At 52.1% G+C, this 14,234-nt stretch overlaps 1 protein-coding gene across 1 annotated transcript in view; it reads left to right on the forward strand.

Moving 5' to 3' along the window:
• Window positions 1-14,234, forward strand: part of CD82 (CD82 molecule) — a 49,967-nt gene that overhangs the window by 799 nt on the left and 34,934 nt on the right. The gene's annotated exons all lie outside the window — the stretch shown is intronic.

Below are 14,234 nucleotides of genomic sequence, written 5' to 3' on the forward strand. Positions count from 1 at the left end.
TTCTCCATATCCAAGAGAAGAGTTCAGAGCAGTGCTTGCATTTCAACAGCTGGGGAGATGGTGGTGGTGAGCCCTCTTGCAGTGTGACTGACTCCTAACAAACCCGTTGATATGGGGATAAAAGGGTTTCCCGCAGCCCAGGCAATGCTCTTTCTGCCCCAGAGCATAAAAACCCCTGCTGTGGGTGCTTTAACATAAAATGGAGCACTCACTACCAAAAAAAAAAAAAAAAGGGGGTGGTGGTGGTGAGTGGGAAATCCTCCAGCCATCCTGGAATCTAAATGTTGGCTTCATTAAACTGTGCAGTTAGCTCAGGATGAAGTGTTCCTATGTCTTGGACCAGCTCTAGCGTTTCCATCTTGTGCATGAGCTGAGAGCTTGAAACTTTACTAGCTGTGCAAGGGAGGGACGGAGTGTCCTGCTGCAGTGCTCAAGGAGGTGGTGGCTGGCGAGAAGAGCGGCTCTTGGAGATGTTTCTGCTGCTGGCAATAGAGCTTTGCAAGGACATAACCCATCCTGGCACTCGTTGAGGCCTCTGGATGTGTGAAGCACCGTGTGCTTCTCTGCAGGTGAGGGTGTGCAACTGGAGAGTGCTGGAGAGTGCTATCTCAAAACCTGCCATCAGTGGTAATTCCCGTCCAAGGAAGGCTTCTTTTTCTTTTTTTTTTAATCTTTCTCAGGCACCTTGGGCTTGAGAAAAATCCTCTTCAAAGCCTGAGCAGTGAGCCTGCTGCTGTGAAGCTTGCTCGCTGCATGAGGAGAAGCGTGTGGCTAAGGTCCTTCTGGTGGACCACAGGGTAGAAACGCTGCTCTGAAAATCTAGGGGGAGATGTCTGAGTGAGAGGAGCTGCTCCATGATGGTGTCAAGCCTATGACAAACAAGCTGTAAAATGACAAATTACTCACATCTTGCGCAATGCTTGAGGAGCACTAAGGGGGAAGAAAGTGCTAACAGGGGAGAAGGGCACTGGTAGGGCAGTCAGCGTCACTGCAGAGGTGGTGGCAGTCCTGCCAGCGTGCCGTCACAGGACCTCTTTGTGGTTGCTACCACAAAGTGGGGTGGTTTGTAATGTTCACGCTTGTTTCTGGTCCTTTGGCTGGAGCAAGAACTCCCACACTTACAGCTGTGCTTCTTTAGAAAAAATAAAAAAATATATATATCCATGGGTACTTCCTCATGTTGGGCTGCCACATGGGTGGTGAAAAGGACCTTTGCCAGCTGCTCCACAAGCCAACGTGTGGATTTGGAGTGGTTTGGGGAAGCGAGTAGCCTCACCTCACTCCTAACACCCTTTCATTTAACACCTCTCTCCTAGAAGGATCTTGCTTCCAAAACAGCTTCTCTCCATAGAGCCTCTCTGGGCCTCAACCCTTTTTGGCCTGGGCTTCTCCATCCTTTGCCAAGGGCTGTGGGGGACAGCTGGGATGGCATCCTTGTCCCCGTGCTGGGGGGCAGAGGTGGCTGGGTGAAGCCTTGCAGCTTCTTGCTCAGCTTCTTACCTGCGTGCGACAGAAATAGAGCGAGACGTGAGCTGGGTGCCTGGAGAAAGCTCTCCCTGCGGGCAATCTCTGTCCTGCTGCGTGGAAGCTCCTCCCTTAAGAGGATTTAGCGGCTTTAATAACGCGGCTCATCTGGACTCTCTTCATTCCTGTTATTGTCTCTTATTTTAGTTCTCCGGGGACGGGCAGGTGTAGTGTGACCTACAACCGTAAGCTGGTGCGGGAGATGCTCTAACATGGAGCTTCCCTGCCCCAAGCCACTCTCTGCTTTGGGCTCCCTGAAATGCAGGGAGGGTTTTTTGTGAAATTCCTCCTCTGACTGGAGCCCAGAAAAGTTTTTATCCCTCTCCTGGGTCTTTGTGTCACAGCTATAAGGCAGCAGGGGACCATCCAGGGCTGCGGACGTTGATCCAGTAGGTGTTTAAACCAGAGAGGTGTAGGTGGGAATCTTGGAGACCTCTGGAAAGCCTCTTGGGGCATGCAGTTACCAACTCAAACCATGGCGGTGGTTCTTGGTGCCTGCTGGCACTGTCACAGCAGGAGGCACGCAGCAGAGGCAAAAGGTGCTGCCTCAAGGACCTTGGGCACAGGACCTGTTCCGGGAAAGCCAGGCTGATACTGGGAGATGGACCATGTTCCCTGCTATCTGAGGTGACAATTATTGCTCCGTGGCGCCTGTGGCACGGCAGCCACTTTCTTCTTGGTCTCCTTTCGGTTTCTGCTGGCTGGTGAGCAGGAGATGCTGGTGTGGGTCTAGCAGGGCTTGGGCGACAGTTGTGTGGCTTGGAAGACCCGAGGAGGTGGCCATGCTTCCAGTGGGTCTGTGCAACAAGGGATGATCAGAGCCTCAGGTCTAGCACTTCTTCCCCAGTTTCCTCTTTAGAAAAACCTGTGTGCATCAAAATTAGCTTCTCACTACCAGGAGCTCTGGCACTCACCCTAGAGTGCCTTAGCTTCACCTCTAAAATAGAAGCACCAGGTCTGCATCACCTCTTTCTCCTTCCCTGCCTTCATCTCTGAACATGGAGCATGACACCCTGGGATCTGGAGTCACCAAAGGGTGACTTGGGCCCGGTAGCCTCGCGCCCCACGGTTGTCAGCTTTGATGGGCTAAGAAATAAACCATGCTCTTGCACTAACACTGTAGGATCAGAGCCTTCTGTGAGCAAATGATTAATGACACGTGCGTGAAGGGATGGCTGCAGGAGCCACCTTCTCTTCAGGAGCTGTGCAATGAGCTGCAACCATTACTTAACCACCTCCTTCTCTCCCTGGCTCAACCCTGTTCTTGAAGAGGGAATGAAATGGAGGAAAAGCTAAAAAGCACAGGCTCTCTCTTGGCGTGGTAAAAGGAATAATACGGGAGGCACAGCCAGCGCCAGCAGTTCCTTGAGGGCTGTGGCAGAGCCTGTTTGCTGCCAGCTCTCTGGGCTACCAGGGCTTGACTCTGGAGCAGTTAATGGCTGACTTGGACCTTAGACGGGGTGATAAACGAAGCACAAGGAACTGCCTGCTGGAGGTTGCTTAAATCACCGCTTTGCTGTGCGCTGACAGATTCAGAGCGAGCTAATTTTCTGGAAGAAAGATGAGGCGTTACGGCGGGTGGCTCCAAGAAAGGGACTGCCTGGTGGGTGACAGCAGAAAAAGGGAATAAACCAGTAGCCTGTAGGGATGGGGACAGGGAGCGGGGACGGCCAGCAGGGCAGCTGGGTGGTGCAGGGCTCATCCGAAGTAAATACAGGGAAGGAAGGGCAGGAGCCTGCCTTCAGCTTAGTCTTTCTCCTGTGGGAAGAGGCACAGGCACGGGCTGTCTGGGTGACTGCTCTAGTTCTTTTATCTCCTTGATGGAGCTTCGGAACTGGGACGCCACCATTTAAAAGGAAGACAAATCAAGGTGCGGTGCTTGGACTTAATTTCTGAAACTTGCTGCTGAGGTTAAGTGGCCTGTTTGTCTTCAAGGAGCTCAGGGGCTGGGAAGGGCCAGCTCTCCTGGGCCAGCAGGAGCTTCCTTGCACGTGGGCAAAGGACTGGTGGCGTTTGCTAAGGAAGCTGCTGGTGCAGTTTCTCTGCAGCACAGCCTTGAGCAAACAGGTTGCACCCCGACAGCACTTTACCCTTCACTGTGAAATTGCTGCTGGGCTGGAAGCAGATCACTGATCTCTTCCGGTGTGGTGATAATCCCATGGCCATGTGTACTGGAGAAATGCTGATCTGGGACGAGCTATATACATTAGGATGTCCAGCAGCCCGGAGATTTGGGCTTTAGATAATGGAGAGTTTCCCTTGTAGGCAAAAATAGTTCTGCTTCAGTCAGAGGGAGGTCTCTCGTACACGCGAGCAAAGGGTGCACCTTGAGCTGACCTCCCCCAGCTGGAATGCCTTTGGTCCCTTCTGCTGGTGCTCTCCATCCGTGGCCATCGAGGCAGTTTGGGAAAGGGGAGGGAGAGGAAATAGCTTACAGGGATTTGCGTAGCGGGGCCTGAACTTGCTGTAAAGTAGTTTTACCTGTTGGGAACAATGGAGGCTGTTTCTCAGTGTGCCCTGGAGAAGGGGTTACGGTCACTGGATGTGGCCATGTCCTCCTCCAGCACCTTCCTTTGGCCACTGCCTCTGCCATCTGGGAGGTTTCTGTGCCCTCACCAGGACAGGGTTGAGGGACCACCTGGGAGCTTCATGCCCTCAGCTCCTGCCTCTACAGGAGAGGCTTCATGCAGCAAATTGTCTGTCTAGCTTCAAAAGCAATGCCCTCCAGGACCCTACATTTTTCTTGGGCTGATGTACCGGACTGGCACAGGTTCCAGTGAGTTGCCTTTAGGTGTCTTCATAGAATCATATGAATCATAGAATGGTTTGGGTTGGAAGGGACCTTAAAGATCATCCAGTCCCAACCTCCTGCCCTGGGCAGGGACACCTCCCACCAGACCAGGTTGCTCCAAGCCCCATCCAGCCTGGGATGTGGCCATGTCCTCCTCTGGCACCTTCCTTTGGCCACTACCTCTGCCATCTGGGAGGTTTCTGTGCCCTCACCAGGACAGGGTTGAGGGACCACCTGGGAGCTTCATGCCCTCAGCTCCTGCCTCTGCAGGAGAGGCTTCATGCAGCAAATTGTGTGTCTAGCTTCAAAAGCAATGCCCTCCATGACCCTAAATTTTTCTTGGGCTGACGTATTGGACTGGCACAGGTTCCAGTGAGTTGCCTTTAGGTGTCTTCATAGAATCATATGAATCATAGAATGGTTTGGGTTGGAAGGGACCTTAAAGATCATCCAGTCCCAACCTCCTGCCCTGGGCAGGGCCACCTCCCACCAGACCAGGTTGCTCCAAGCCCCATCCAACCTGGCCTTGAACCCCTCCAGGGATGGGGCAGCCACAGCTTCTCTGGGCAACCTGGGCCAGGCTCTCACCACCCTCACACCAAAAGGCTCTAAGGTCTCCCCGGAGCCTTCTCTTCTCCAGGCTGAACCCCCCCAACTCTCTCAGCCTGTCCTCACAGCAGAGGGGCTCCAGCCCTCAGAGCATCTCCGTGGCCTCCTCTGGACCTGCTCCAACAGGTCCATGTCCTTCCTGTGCTGAGGACTCCAGAGCTGGAAACAGAGCTCCAGGTAGGGTCTCCCCAGAGCAGAGCAGAGGGGCAGACTCCCCCCACCAATGACCTGCTGGGACACTGTGGGATTTCAGCCTGTGGTGTGTTGGGCTGTGTGGGGCTTCAGGAGTGGCACATGAGGGACATCTTAGCACTTGGCTAGGACTGGAAGGGTTGCTGCCATCATCTCGTAAGATAAGAATATGGAGATCCTAAATGCCCAGAGCCAGCGTGTCACCTGTGACAGATGCTGAGCAGTTTGGTTGGGAATCAGTTGTGAAGCCTGAATTAACTAGAGGAGCTCTATTATTGCACAAAATGCCTCAATGCTCTAGTTACACCCTTCCAGGGAAGTTTCTGTACCTTTCCTGGCATTTCAGTTTCTAGGTGCTCTAGTCTTAGGGGCAAAAATATCTGTGTTGGGAATGTCTCATTGTTTTATTTTTTTTTTTTCTTCTGATTTTGCCTCACTCCTGGAAATGGCTTACTTACTGTTACTTGGAATACGTGTGGACAAATTGGAGAGGTTCTGTGTTCAGTGGTGACAGTATTGAATGTTTTTATGGACTTTGATCCCCAGTGCTAATATATCTGCTTTCAAAGGGCACCAGGCAGACTGCCCTGCTTCTCTCCTTTCTGCTTGTAATCAAATCATTTCCCAGAATCACAGAATGCTATGGGGTTGGAAGGGACCTCTGGAGATCATCTAGTCCAACCCCTTCTGCCAGAGCAGGGCCACCCAGAGCAGGTTGCACAGGAACGTGTCCAGGTGGGGTTGGAATGTCTCCAGAGAAGGAGACTTCACCACCTCCCTGGCAGCCTCTGCCAGGGCTCTGCCACCCTCACAGCAAAGAAGTTCCTCCTCATGTTGAGGTGGAACTTCCTATGCTCAAGTTTGTGCCCGTTTCCTCTTGTCCTGTCCTTGGGCACCACTGACTGGCCCCATCCTCCTGACACCCACCCTTGAAGTATTTATAGGTGTTGATCAGATCCCCCCTCGGTCTTCTCTTCTCCAGACTAAACAGACCCAAGTCCCTCAGTCTTTCCTCATCAGAGAGATGCTCCAGGCCCCTCATCATCTCTGTAGCCCTCTGCTGTACCCTCTCCAGCAGTTCCCTGTCCTTCTGGAACTGGGGAGCCCAGAACTGGTCCCAGTGCTCCAGCTGGGGCCTCACCAGGGCAGAGCAGAGGGGCAGGATGACCTCCCTCCACCTGCTGCTCACACTCTTCCTGATGCCCCCCAGGATGTCATTGGCCGCCTTGGCCACAAGAGCCCATTGCTGGCTCATGGTCATCCTGTTGTCCACCAGGACTCCCAGGTCTTTCTCCTCAGAGCTGCTCTCCAGCAGGTCAGCCCCAACCTGTCCTGGTGCAGGGGGTTATTCCTCCCCAGGTGCAGCACCCTGCACTTGTCCTTTGTTGAAGTTCATCAGGTTCCTCTCTGCCCAGCTCTCCAGCCTGTCCAGGTCTCACTGTATGGTGGCACAGCCTTCTGGGGTGTCAGCCACCCCCCCAGTTTTGTGTCACCAGCAAGCTTGCTGAGGGTACATTCCATCCCTTCATCCAGGTCATTGATGAATATATTGAAGAGGACTGGACCTAGTACTGACCCCTGGGGAACACCACTAGTAGAGTACTTTGTAGAGTACTCTTGGCATAAAAGGGTGCCATTCTGGCTGGTGTGGTGGTAGGACACAGTCTGCAATCATAATTGTGCATTGGATCTGGGGCTTGTCTCATGCTGGTGGTGTGGGACAATCTAAGTGTCTTCTTGAGTCATGTGTCTGACGTGTGTCATCAGGGATTGAACCTGCTGGTGATGAGTCAGTCTTGAGTGGCTTCGCTGGAAGGTCCTCAACTTCCCAGCGTGTTTTACTGAGTAGACTCAGCTTCCTGTCCCCTCACTCCCCGTCCTCTACGTCTTGTGATCATGGAGGCTCCTTGTTCATGCAGGAGGGTGGATCCAGAACGCTTTGCTGGGCTTGGCTTGAGGAGAGGGAGGACCTGCAGGTTAGCAAGGCTCTTTCCCACCTGCTGATGCCTTGAATTTTGCACCCACCAAGCAGAGATGGCCACTATTTTGCAGCATCTGTGTTGGATGCTTGAAGAAGGTGGGACTTAAAAGGCAGGCAGCAGTTCTAATTATGCTTCTCTCTCAAGTTTCTTCTGGGGGGGGAAAAAAAAAACCCAGAGAAAACCCCCAACCAGACAAAACCCAGCTGCCTGGATGTACCTTCCCAAGAGTCTAAGCAGCTGCTGGGCTCTCCTTTGCATTCAGGTCCCTTTCTAATGCAGGTTTGCAGAGACATTGCACGTGGAATAGCTAAAGAGCCCTCCGAGTTGTGCAGTAAATCTACCTGTTCCCAGAGGAAGCTCTTTTAATTAGTGAAGGCTTGTGCTCAGCAGCTGCTGAGCAGGACGGTGCTGGACTACAGCAGCGTGGAGAAGCCCTGGCCACCCATGTCAAACAAGGTGAAGGCACAGCCCTTCTCCTCCTGCCCCCGAGGGGTCTGCTGCAGCTCCCTGGGGATGCTGTGTGGGAGTTGGGGGGCAGGCTGTGGGTACAACAGGGGTCCCCAGAGGCTGGTGGTGTGGGGGAGCGGAGCCCTGTGGGTGCTCAGGGCTCAGCAGGTCCCTCCCACCACATCCTCCGAGGGTTGATAACACTTAGTCTGAGTGCAGCTGGGATGGGGGTGGTTGTGCCCGCTCCCAAAGGGTGGGAGGTGATGCCCACCACCGTTGGCACCTCTCCTCTGTGGCAGGAAGGGACCTGGTAAGTCAGAGTTTCTTCTCTGACTTCTTCTCCCCCTGCTCCCCAGGGGAGGTGGTGTGACTCGCCGCTTCCTGGAACGGAACCGAGGTGACCAAAATACTGATGCTGAAACCACGTGGGAATTTTCTTCATGTCAAAAGCCCCATCAAACTGGCTGCTACCTCGGTAGAAGAAGCTGTTGAATGGGAAGGTTATTTCAAGGAACAACAAGCTGCTTTAACACCCGAGTCTGAGACCTCAAAAGGCTCCTTTGATTCGATGCTGAGGTCCTGCTGGTGGTCTCGGAGCCTGGGTATTTCTTCATTCGTTTCCAATCCATCGTGTTGCAGCTCCGGAGGATGTTGTGGTGGTTGGTTTAGGGTTGATCCTGTAGTTCTCCCCCTCTACTCTGCACTGGTGAGGCCACAACTGGAGTACTGTGTCCAGTTCTGGGCTCCCCAGTTCAAGAGGGACAGGGAACTACTAGAAAGAGTCCAGCGAAGGGCAACAAAGATGATTCAAGGATTGGAGCATCTCCCTTATGAGGAGAGACTGAGAGAGCTGGGACTCTTTAGTCTGGAGAAGAGAAGGCTGAGGGGAGACCTTATCAACGCCTACAAGTATCTCAAGGGAGGGTTGAAGGAGGAGGGAGCCAGACTCTTTTCAGTGGTTCCCAGTGACAGGACGAGGGGCAACGGGCACAAGTTGGAACATAAGAGGTTCCACTCAAATATGAGGAGAAACTTCTTCACGGTGAGGGTGACGGAACCCTGGAACAGGCTGCCCAGGGAGGGTGTGGAGTCCCCTTCCTTGGAGATTTTCAAGACCCGCCTGGATGCTCCTGAGTAACATGCTCTGACAAGCTCTGGGCAATCCTGCTTCAGCAGGGGAGTTGGACTAGATGATCTCTATGGTCCCTTCCAACTCTAAAAAATTCAGTGAAATTCAGTGAAATTCAGTAAAAGAGTAAGCTCCTGCTTTGTGTAGCTTCAGGCAGGTGGGAATCCTCTTCCTAGCTCAACTGTCAGCTTCAAGCTGGACCTACCAGCATGTGGACGAGTAGTTGGCCACACACCCGGGGGTGTCCCGTGGGAACCTAAACAGTTACTCCTTGTTTGCCCGGAAAGGAGACAACCTTCCCCAGCGGGTGTTTGCTGTCAAACAGCCTGTGCAGCCGTCTGCCAGCGTGTCGTTAATAGAGTTACCTTGATTAAAAGTTGGGAGAACCCATGCGAAGTAGAAACGGTCTCTGGGGAGCAGGCTGTGGGGGGGGGAAAGAGCACGATGTGGTGGGACAGAGGCAAGTAAGAAAAAAAGAAAAAAAAAAGATGGGTTGCAGCCCTATTAAAAAGTAGTCTTAGCTTTAATCATGATGTACTGATTAAAGATGAAACGGCCCCCTTTTTTTTCCTTTTTTCTCCGCCCCCCTCCTCTGAAATGGGAACTTTTATGTCTGTGTTGAGGCTTATCTGATATTTGTAAATCAGTTTGTTATTCTGGATAAAAGTTCTTTTTAAAAGACATATCTCTGAACTACTTTTTTTTTTTTTTTTTTTCCATCTTATTCTTTTAGCATTTCTTTATCAAATAGTCTCCGGGGACATTTGTGCTCTAAATTTAGAAAAGGAGACCCTTTCATGACAGTGGAAGAGCCCACCCAGCCTCCCTTGGTTCGGGTTCAGCTGAACCCGTTTTCCAGACCGCTGTGCATAGATCTGCAGGCTCCAAGGAGGCCCCTCTTTTTTCCCAAAAACAGACCCAGCTTTTCGAAGTCTTGCTGTCTATTTTAACTGCCAAATTCCTGGGGAACTTATCCCGTATGTCTGTTCCTCTTGGCTTGAAGCAGCCCTGTCCGTAACCGACGCATGTGGGGCTCGGAAGGCTGGATCGATTATTTTCCTTTTATTTTTTTTGAGTGGTGTTTGGTGGAGAGGTGATCTTAACTGCAGGTGACAGGTCTGTAATTGAGTTGTAGTCTCACATTGCTCCAATTAAGTCGCTCCAATTAAATTTGCTGGGATTACCTGCCTGGCGATGCGGCGGTTGGCTGGGCAGCAGCACACCTGTGGGTACCACACCCTGCCTCGGCCTCCAGGGTCGTCTTCATAGAAGGGAAACCCAAAAATTTTTGAGCATCTCTTCCAGCTGGCTCGGTGTTTCCTAGAGGCCCCCTTGGTTTTCCAGCTTCGTCTGCTGAGATTTCTTATTGTGGCATTGCACTTCCTAAAATGCTCACTTTCTTTTCCCACTTTCTTCCTCCCCACGGAAGAGCTTGGGGTGAGGAGATTGCTCTGTGAAGGTGGAAGGTGAAAAAGGATGGATGATAGAGTCATAGAGTTTTAGAGTTGTCCAGGCCGGAAGGGACCTCCAAAGGTCATCTAGTCTGACCTCCCCGCAGTCAGCAGGGACACCCCCAACTAGACCAGGTTGCCCAGGGCCTCGTCGAGCCTCACCTTGAATATCTCCAGGGAAGGGGCCTCAACCACCTCCCTGGGCAACCTGTTCCAGTGCTCCACCACCCTCACAGTGAAGAACCCTCTCCTCATCTCCAGTCTAAATCTGTTCCCCTCCAGCTTAAATGATGCTGCTGTTACATCTTGGAGACTGTACAGGAGCCCCTGCTGGGACCGACTCTTTCTGGGCTGTCGTGGCCCGGTGCTGCCAGTTAGAAACATGAAACCATCTCTGTGATTCACGTTGGTAATGGAGGGAGGAAAGTGTGGTTGCAGGTGGATAATTTTAAGTAGAAGAGAATGACTCAAAACATCTGTCCTCTAAAGTCTTGTACTTCAGGGCTTTTCTTGCCCCCTTGCCCTCTCTGAATCATCATTTTGGAAAGAAGGGCTGCTTGAGACAGAGTCCCTTCCTCTGAAGCTTTTTATAGTTCTGCCTTTCTCTTTTCATTCATGCCCGCTGGTAGCGCCGAGCGGTGTCTGTGGCGTGAAACTCAGGATGTTGTGAAATGGTTTGTCCTCAGACTTGTCTGTGGCACTGCTTATCTCACCAGCGGGCAGACCAGGCTCTGGTGGGGCACGGGGTCTCTTGTGACCACCCTGGCGTGGTCTGATGGGGAAATAAAGCTGCTGGGTCTGGCAGTGACCTTTTGTGACACTGGCGCCGCGGTTGTGTGAACGGCTCCCTACCATTGAATCCATTGAGTTTGGAGACAAATAGGTTTGCTGAGTTGCTTTTCTTGTCCCCTCTGATCACAGAATCACAGAATCTTCTAGGTTGGAAGGGCCCTTAAAGATCATCTTGTCCAACCATCAACCTAACTGACAAAAATAGACGCCCACACAACAAACAAGGAGCATCATCACTAACCCATACCTCCCAGCACTACATCAACCTGTCTTTTGAACACCTCCAGGGATGGTGCCTCAACCCCCTCCCTGGGCAGCCCATTCCAGTGTCTGATAACCCTTTCAGTGAAAAAATTCTTCCTAATATCCAGCCTGAACCTCCCCTGGTGCAACTTGAGGCCATTTCCTCTCATCCTGTAGCTTGTGACTTGAGAAAAGAGACCGACCCCCCCTGGCTACACCCTCCTTTCAGGGAGTTGTAGAGAGCAATAAGGTCTCCCCTCAGCCTCCTCTTCTCCAGGCTGAATAACCCCAGTTCCCTCAGCCTCTCCTCATAAGACTTATTCTCCAGACCCATGTGTGTGTCTGGGAGAGACAGTGAGATAACTTTGTGTGAGAACCTCTCAGGAGTCATCGTCGTTGTCTTCTGACCCCAGGTACTACAGCCCTGTGATGGAGTCCTTCAGGAGTGGAGGGGCTGTGATTACGGCAGGGCAGACCTGGTTGAAGAGGGATGGTTATTACAGCTGCTGATCTGTCACCTTGTGCTCTAAAATCACACGTCGTGGTGCCGCCGTACTAAGAGGGGAACAGGAGTGGTTCTGTAGCCACAGGGCTGCGGGCAGCTGGTGAATCACATGTGAGGCTGCTGCAAGTAGCAAACGGCAAAACCCAAGATTCTTAAGATCACAAATAATAAAGGGAGAGCTGGGGTTGTTCTGCCTGGAGAAGAGAAGAGGTCTCTCTCTGGAGAGACCTCATAACAGCCTTCCAATATCTGAAGGGAGCTACAGGAGAGCTGGAGAGGGATCCTTTGTCAGGAAGTGTAGTGATAGGACAAGGGGTAACGGTTTTAAATTGGAAGAGGGGAGATACAGCCCTGCGATGGAGTCCTTCAGGAGTGGAGGGGCTGTGATTACGGCAGGGCAGACCTGGTTGAAGAGGGATGGTTATTACAGCTGCTGATCTGTCACCTTGTGCTCTAAAATCACACGTCGTGGTGCCGCCGTACTAAGAGGGGAACAGGAGTGGTTCTGTAGCCACAGGGCTGCGGGCAGCTGGTGAATCACATGTGAGGCTGCTGCAAGTAGCAAACGGCAAAACCCAAGATTCTTAAGATCACAAATAATAAAGGGAGAGCTGGGGTTGTTCTGCCTGGAGAAGAGAAGAGGTCTCTCTCTGGAGAGACCTCATAACAGCCTTCCAATATCTGAAGGGAGCTACAGGAGAGCTGGAGAGGGATCCTTTGTCAGGAAGTGTAGTGATAGGACAAGGGGTAATGGTTTTAAATTGGAAGAGGGGAGATTTGGATGAGATATTAGGAAGAAATTCTTTCCTGTGAGGCTGGTGAAGCAGTGGAAGAGGTTGCCCAGAGAAGCTGTGGCTGCCCCATCCCTGGAGGGGTTCAAGGCCAGGCTGGATGGGGCTTGGAGCAACCTGGTCTGGTGGGAGGTGTCCCTCCCCAGGGCTGGGGGTTGGAACTCCATGATCTTTAAGGTCCCTTCCAACCCAAACCATTCTATGATTCTATAAGATGCATCCCTTTGTGGGCTGAGGTACTTTTCTGGGCCAGTAGGACTTCTGTGTCTTCCTGGTCATGCTGGGCCTGCAGTGGTCTTCCTGCTCTGCTTCATCTCTGGGGCTACAGAGTTAAAACCACCACTTCTCGAGTACCTTGCTATCAGCAAAGGATCTGATACAAAGCATGTGATGTGATTAAAGCAGACTAATAGCCTGTCTCTTCTGTTGCTGGAGAAAGCTGACTTAATTCTAAAGCTTCATAATCATTTGGAATAACAAGCCAGTGGTCTCTTCTCTGCTTTGTGGTGGATTTTTTTTTTCTTGGGGGGTTGTTTTTCTTCCTTTTCTGCCACTTAACATCATGTGGACGGACCCCAGGGGGAGAGGTCTTGGGGAAAACCCTGGTATCAGAAGACACTTCTGGAAGATTATCCAGTGGGCTGGTGGCCCAGCAGTGGGAGACTTTGGTGATCTGGAGAGCATTCGGCCGGCTTGGCAGGGTGTCCCAGCTCCTCCAGAGCCTTAGCCTGAGAAGCACGAGGTTTTGCTTGTCCTCTTGTGCTCTTCTGAGTAGGTTATCTCTAGATTTTGGCTTCCAGCAGTGTCTGGCTTCAGCCGTGGAGTGAGTTACTGGGGAGCCTCCTATTGCTGGGAATGGTGGTGGATAAGCCCAGTTGGGCTCAGCTCCCTCCCCACGCTGGATGCTCTGCTCTGCCCCATCCACTGGCCTGTGGAGAAGAGGATCCCAAGGCTCGACAGGCAGAGGGGAGGTGGAGGGAGAGAGTGTTTGTTTAATTGCTGTTCGAGTTGCTAAGCTGAGGGAAAACTTCCTGCCCTTGAAGTAAAACTACTCCCTCTGCACCTTTGTTACATCCTTGCTAATTCCTGGAAAGAAACAAAAAAGAATAGGAGACCTCGTTTCCCAGTTCAGGCAGATGCTGTGGCTTCTCAGAAACAGGTTTGGCATGGCTTGTGCTGAATCTAAACACCCACTAGTTATCTGCCCCAGCATCTGAGAAAATGGAAGTAACTGATAACCAGTTTGTTTTGAAAGGGAACTTTACAGTAGAAAGTCCTCGACCTTGACCTCTCGCATCTTATGGGAGGAGGAAAAGATAAAAATCAAGTTATACTGCCGGGCTCCTACCTCAGCCTGGCAATCTCTGGTGCTCTCTCATGAGATAGGGGAGGAAAAAAAAGCTTACATTATGGCTTTTTCCCTGCCTGGGCTGTGATAACCTTTGGGTGCTTTGGCAGGGAGGGAAGGCTGCTGGGTTTCAGGAGGGTATCTCCAAGCCAAGTGGCACTGGAAGGGATGTTGTGCAATTCCTTGGAGGAGATTTGTTGACCTCCAGGGCATTGTTTGCCAGAGAAGGGAGGCTGGGGAGCGTGTACTTGCACCGGGGATTTCCATGCTGATGAGTCTTGATGGCAACAGCAAAGGCTTGGTAGCATCCTCTGCGCTGGGGAGAAGCCCCATCACCACAAGCAGGGTGGTGGTCCTCTGTGCCCACCACCCTGCCGCAATCTGGGGGTGCAGGTCCTGCTTGGGGGGGGGGGGGGCTCCCCGGGGGGGG

The sequence above is a fragment of the Calidris pugnax genome, unplaced genomic scaffold (assembly GCF_001431845.1).
Source record: "Calidris pugnax isolate Ruff unplaced genomic scaffold, ASM143184v1 scaffold68, whole genome shotgun sequence".
Classification (NCBI taxonomy): domain Eukaryota; kingdom Metazoa; phylum Chordata; class Aves; order Charadriiformes; family Scolopacidae; genus Calidris; species Calidris pugnax.